Below are 7,053 nucleotides of genomic sequence, written 5' to 3' on the forward strand. Positions count from 1 at the left end.
CTAGTAGTCATTAGAAGAATTTACGCTATGGAGAAAGGAACTTCACAATTTCACAGAGTCGTTTGGACCTAGATAAGCATTAAAGGGAAGACCAGGTAACTTGATACCCTAAGGGTGAAACCTAACCATTTTTCCCCCATTACTACAAATGCTAGTGGATTATGGTGATTTTCTAGTTTGAAGGTTGAATTTTCTTTTGCCAACTTCGTTTCGAATTTCGATACTGACAAATACTATAAATGGTAGTGATTTTGTAACCGGTATGTTGGCAGCTGAGGCAAATATCGACAATATTTGCCGGTACTGGAGTTCCATGAAATTAAAATTGTACTAGATTTCTCAGCCGGTTACTGGAAGATAGTGAAATTCGAACTTATTAATAATTAATTAATATTAGTATTAATATTAATACATTATAGTTATGTTATGTGTTGCGTTGTGGTTATAATTCAAGAATAGTCAGATAAGTACGAATGAATATAATATACTTGGGCGTGCTAATGCACGTGGGTAATGGATAGAAATATTATTTCAAATTTTAATGAATTTCTTTCGTGTTTAGATTTTTATTACTATGTCAAAAAAATGAAATAGTGTTGCAGTGACTCCTCCAAGGAAGAAAATGTGTGGCATTCAGAGTACGCTTCAGAAATCTGTAGTTCACGTGTATAATGAGTTGAAGAAAGAAGGTAATGAAGAAGGAATTATGCTAACGGAGACAGCAATTACAACCAGAATAGGACAATTATTAGGAGTAAGTATTCTTAAGCATACATTTCAAAGTGGTATTCAGTTTTAGGAGTTTGCACTAATAATTTCATGATTGTGGTCAAACAAAACAAACTTTTAGGTTAGGCCTAATGTTTAATCAAGTCAGTGATTTTCATATTGCCAAACTAAATACATTTAAGATACTGTAATACTGCAGTAGGTGATAGCTTAAATACATTTACAAATTAGACGAACAAGTAATCAAACAGCACGAAAGTAAATTTCCAGTTTTCTCTTTTGGTATTAAATTAACCGTTCAGATCACAATTTACATGCCACATCGGCCGAAGAAAATACAAGTCATATTGTAATTATTAACTTGATATTGCAGCAAATATTACATGAATGTTGGCCTGTTATGGTGCTTAAAAATAATTCAGTTTTATATAATAACTATATAACATACTCTATAAAGCATAGGAACGTTGACTCTGGCTGAATAATTTATTCATGACTGGTCTAAGTAATATTAAATATGGTGTTTCTTCAGAAAAGCTACCCCACCCAAAGTACTTGTTAAGATATAACACTCGAGAGGATGAGGACGCACTACTGGGAAACTAACCATTTCTCTTCGTCCTGGACCTCTCGCATGTTATATTGGTAATTAGTAACAAGTTTGAGGGAGGGACTACAACAATGCATTAGAATATACAGGTAAGTGTCAAAGGATTTTTGTGCTGAAAGTATTTGTGGCTGTGCACTAAAACCACGTGTTCATCACTATGTAAATATCACAGAAATCAATTAAACAAAATAAAATTATGCCTTCTTTGGTGTAGCTTTTCTGGAGAATTACCTAAATATTAGCCTACTTAAACCTATCGTAGACCCAACCTAACATGTTGATCATTTTCTATTCATATAGCTGTAAATGTTGGTATTATGCATGAATTTTATGATATAACAATTTTTAGAAGTATTATGTTATTGTTTGTTATTACAGCTTGGCTTAACTACAGCCACGAAAGTGATCAATTCACACAAGGGGACCCCACTCGTGACACTAGGAAAACATAGACTACGTAAACATCCAGTGACTGATGCTGATGATTTTACGGAAGATGCAATTGCGAGATTTATTTATGACAAGTTACATAAAGGTAGGGAAGTTACAGGAATTATTGTGTTGATTTATGCAATGTAATTCTGATATTAGTCATAGGCCTATGTATAAAAATATGGCATAATTTTCATTTACTGTTACAGGGGAAGTACTAACAGCAGCAAAAGTTCTGGAACATATGAATGATGATTATGAAACATATTTATTTAGAGTATCCTTATCATCGGTGAAAAAAATTTTGAAAGAGATGAAATTTCTATGGAGCAAAGGGGATCCTTATACACATGTATGAGAAAGTGATGTTATTCGTTTTTAAGAGAATATATAAGAAATGTGGAGCGTGAGAACCCTAAACCCGTAGTATTCTTGGATGAGACTTGGATTTTTATGAATGGTAAATTTCAATGTATTGTGAGACATTGAGTGATTGAATTTTTTACTAACAAATAGATTAACACTTATGTGGAATATGAAATTGCAATTAATATAGGCTACTAGTAATGAATTCAGGTGGGAACAACATGTTTTGCAATTAATAGTTTCATATTATAACTAGAGGTTAGTTATAAAATTCTTGAACGGTTTTCCTGTCTTTAAAATTTTTGTGTCTCTTAGAGTGTCAATGTGAATTGCTTTTCTCTCTCTGTTTTTTTAAGTATGATCACCCACTTATTCATGAAATAAACCAGGTGAAGTTTCCAGTGACATGAATGGTGTTATTCATAGACCAACAAATGAGGGTGGAAGATTAGATGCCGGAACGAAAGGTGGATTTATACTCGGTAAGTTATATTGATTTATATTTTACGTAAATTTGGCAAGAGTAATTTTTTTAATCAGGGTACAAAAATATAAAAATTGGTGACTAAATAAAAACGTGGGAAAGCCTTTCACCAAAGAGGATCTCATGTCATGTCATGTTATGTTATGTTATGTTTTATTTTCTTTATTTAAATGCTGTGAATTCATGTGACGTAATTATATGCCCAGGTATAATTTTTATTGCAGGTGCTGATTTAATTTTTTCATGCAATTGAAAGAAAAGTCAGGACTACCATAGTGCTATGAATAGCCCTGTAGTTGAGAAGTGGGTGCAAACACAGTTGTTGACCTGAGAACATTAGGGCAATGCGTTATTGTCATGGATAGTGCTGCATATCATAGCAGACTTGTGAAAAATCAGCCAACAACAAAATGGAGGAAAGAACAGCTACTGGTGATTGCAACTGAATATAATAGATTTGTTGTACTAAATGATAAGAGTTGTACTAAATGATAAGAGTTGATGGTGTGAAATCACCTTTTGATATTACATTGCAATATTAATTTCCATACTTTACAGTCATTATTATTATTATTATTATTATTATTATTATTATTATTATTATTATCTTTACTACTACTACTACTACTACTACTTATAGATGCTACTTTTTTCTTTCAGGTGAAATTGAATCTACATAAGAATCCTAAAACAACAGAGCCTTGCCAATTACTGTTCTGAAGCTGCCTTGTCTTATGTGTTGTGTCTATATACAATTAATTCTTTCAGTTTTTTTTCCCCTTTAATGTAATGAAGTTGTTGGTTGATTGATACCAAGTGTTCAGCAGTTGATGTCATTTGTTATCTTGCACTCCAATATTTAACCAGATGATTGAAAGCTGTGTAAAGTTAAACAGTCAAGACAATGATCCATATCTTCATTGAGATTTCAGAAATGGCATGGGGAGATTCTGAAATATCAGTTCTTTGTAAATATTTGAGACAATCATGGCCTGTGATAATATGAGTACTGCCACTGTAGATTTTCATAGAAGTTCAGTTATTAAATTAGGTGTATTATTTTTACTATGTATTGTACTATATTTTTGTTTCGCTTAATTGATGAATTATATATGCTGTAAATTGAATAGTAGACTGTAGGTCTATAGCTTAACTGATGAATTGTATGTGCTGTAAATTAAATAGTAGGCTGTATACCACAAGTGATGAATTGTTTATGCTTGTAATGTGAAGTAATTTGCATGATATTTATTATGTTTCTGTATATTTCAACTGATTGAATTGTTTATACTTTTAAATTGAATTAACTTGCTTGCTATGTATTATATTTTATAGCTTAACTGATGAATAATTGTTTAGGTTTGTCAATTTAATAATCTGAGTGCCATGTACTTCATATTTTTAGTGGAGCCACCAATGTAGCTTAGTCAGTAGACTCGTTGGCCTGCAAATTCAGAGCTGCACTCGAGGGTAGTTTGGATCCCCCATTTGGTCTGATTAGTTGGTTTCTTCTGAGGATTTTCCTCCATCGTGGAGCAGACGCCGGATGGCCTATTGCAATTTTTTCATTTGCTTTAGAATCATTCCGATTTTTGTTACCACATTGTCATGTTCTGATCTTGTTATTCTTTTAACAGTGTGGTAAGATGCAGGTATAGATAACCTTACAGTAATTTTGCTACCTTTCAGCTACCTCATTACCTCCCACTCCATAAAGTTCATGGATCCACGGAAGTACCAGTCGTCGATGTAATTCGACCATTTTGCTTAAAATATTAAAACACTGTAAAATATTGAGATTTCATGCTGTTACGTCCATTACTTCAGCAAGAACATCTGATTTTGAATCTGATAGTATGACAGCCTTCTCAGATTTATGAAGTCGATACTGGAGATTTTGTAAGCTTAAAAGTGTATCTAAATTTTCACTATCAAAATTAGTCAGTGTTTGAAGTTAGTTAGTTAGTTAGTTAGTTAGTGGCGTTTAAAAAGGGCGTGTCAGCTACTATGGCTATTTGCGCCCTTATCTAAAATCTTTCACTAAACACAAACACAATACAATAACCAGAATGTTTAAAAAGCTAAAAAGCGTTGTCACGGTTAAAATGGGGCAAACAAGTGTTTGAATATAATTCCCTGTAAAAGGGAATATACTGGTATTGTACTACAACACCACTACATCTATGGCTTGGTAAACAGGATCCATCTATAAAAAATACTGTATGTAGTCACTCACTGACCAGATCATTTATCGTTTCTAATGATTTTTAAAATGTCTGGAGAAGTATCACATTTCTTAACATCATCTGTTAAAGTTAACTTATATACTATTCATTTTGAAATAACTTGGGATTGTGTTTTATTAGTAAAGTTTCCCTTAATTGAGCAAGTTTGAGTTCTCCAAGTAGAGTCAAAAAGTCTGTTGGGATTTTGGCTCAGTTTATTAATATTTGTGGACTGTGATTTTTTGTTCTAGACAACCATATTATCTGCAAATGATGAGATTATCATAAGATCTATTTGTGTTACATATGAAGGTAAATTTTACTGGATAATTTCTATTTCAATACATTTTCATGAATATAGTTTTGTTTCAAATGTTGCCACTCCCGTAACTTGGTCCTAATACAGCTATTTGTTTCAACATGGATTGCTTGTAAATTTAATTTGGGTTAGAAAGGGTTAAGTCTATTTTAAGAAAGGAATGTTTGTATAATGTTGATGATAATTTTTTAAATATACATTTGAATAAAAATGTTTGACTATGCCTGTATACTTTGTATTTTATGACAATAAAGTAATAATAAGATCTATTTCTTTAGTTAGACCATCGACATTAATATTGGAAAATGTATTCCTGAAAACAACAATGTGGGAAGCCCAGATGAATCTGTCTCTATTTACATATTTGTGACAATGAATCAAATAATCAAGTCACTGACCCAGTGTAACACTTTATCATGGACACCCTAAGTTTGCAATTTCTTAAGTGATTTATATCTACAGAGCCATATGATCCTTGAAAATAAATTAAAATTGTTAAGTTGTTTTGTTTTCTGTTTAAAATATCTTTAATATCTTGACTAAAATTTAAAATCTGTCCATTTGTTGAATGCAATTCTCTAAAGTCAACCCAATAAAATGAAAGTTAGTTACTAGATTCCAGGAACCAATTCAATCTATGAAATCATCTCTTCCATAATTTTGGCTATCATACTAGTAAGTGGTATCTGTCGATAACTCGAAAAGATATTAGTTGAATAATTGCTTTTCAAAATTGATGTTATGATAGATTTTCTCCAGACAGATATTGTATTTTAGATGAGATTACAAGATAAAAGTAGTGAGTTTGCTTGTTTGCCAACATGTTTAAGAAAATCAGCATGAGTATTGTCTGGACTTGGAGATGTTTTGGGTCTTATGTTATTAAATTAATAGTAATATTCAGTTCTTGATTAAATATTGTTATATAAAGTAGATAGTAGATTTAATATTTCTTTCAGTTTTTCCTTAATAGTCTGACGTACACAGATAAAACTAACAACCACACCACCAACTAATCTAATAGAAATTAAAATATAATTAAATGTAGTAAAAGTAATTAAAATTATAAATACACGTAATAAACCATAACCCCCTAATTTCAACAATATACTATTTTATTCCCTTTCACAGCTTGTAGATAATTATTAATTATAGTTATTACTTATTAGCATAATATTTATTGAACTTATTGGCTATTTCACTTCGTTTGAAAGATGTTATTGTGTACAAAAAGCATTTTTTGATGATCGTTTCATGCTGTATGTTGTGTATAAATCTATGATTTCTGGCCATCTGTTCTGTGTAATCCATCTTTTGTATAGAATTAATAAAATATTCTTTTGGTAGTAATTATTTTATTAATTGAGTATTTAATTTTCACCAGCTCACATTTCTTGAATCATTTGCTTTTTCTTATTTAAATTTAGGACACAAGAGCCAAAAAGAGACTTCACAGTTATGTATCATACATTTTTTCAATGACAGACGTGGAGTTGCAGAAATAATAAGTGTAAATGTAGCATTATTAAGCAATTTACAAACAAATGAAATCTTTAAAAAGGTATCTAGAAGTGAAATTACTTATGGCTTTTAAGGACCAAAATTATTTTTGTAAGTTGATTTATTATTATTTCAGTTTTAGCATAGTTGTATTATCCATTTCCTTACTAATTTCAAAAGATAATCAGAAGTTCATTCGAATTCCAACCAAAAGTCAATTGGTTATTAATTTATCTACCTTTAGGAAGTACAGTATATGTACGCTGGAATCTTTGAAGTGAAGTGACAATAATTTAATTGGTCTTGGAACAGATTTGATTCTTGAATATTATATACTATACTTTGTTGTATATTTACGTCTAGTAACCTATTAATGCTAATACTAATA

General features: G+C 31.0%; 1 long non-coding RNA gene across 2 annotated transcripts; it reads left to right on the plus strand.

The window, feature by feature from the left end:
• The first annotated feature begins 286 nt into the window (after positions 1-286).
• LOC138705832 (uncharacterized) lies at positions 287-6,527 on the plus strand. Of its 2 annotated transcripts, XR_011333826.1 has the most exons (7): positions 287-467; positions 595-754; positions 1,718-1,874; positions 1,981-2,231; positions 2,494-2,619; positions 2,846-3,053; positions 3,282-6,527. It is a non-coding gene; the product is annotated as an uncharacterized lncRNA (long non-coding RNA). The 2 variants fall into 2 exon arrangements; XR_011333825.1 differs by lacking the exon at positions 287-467 and having other exon boundaries at positions 488-754.
• The last annotated feature ends 526 nt before the right edge of the window (positions 6,528-7,053 follow it).

This window comes from Periplaneta americana, chromosome 9 (genome assembly GCF_040183065.1).
Source record: "Periplaneta americana isolate PAMFEO1 chromosome 9, P.americana_PAMFEO1_priV1, whole genome shotgun sequence".
NCBI classification, from domain to species: Eukaryota; Metazoa; Arthropoda; class Insecta; order Blattodea; family Blattidae; genus Periplaneta; species Periplaneta americana.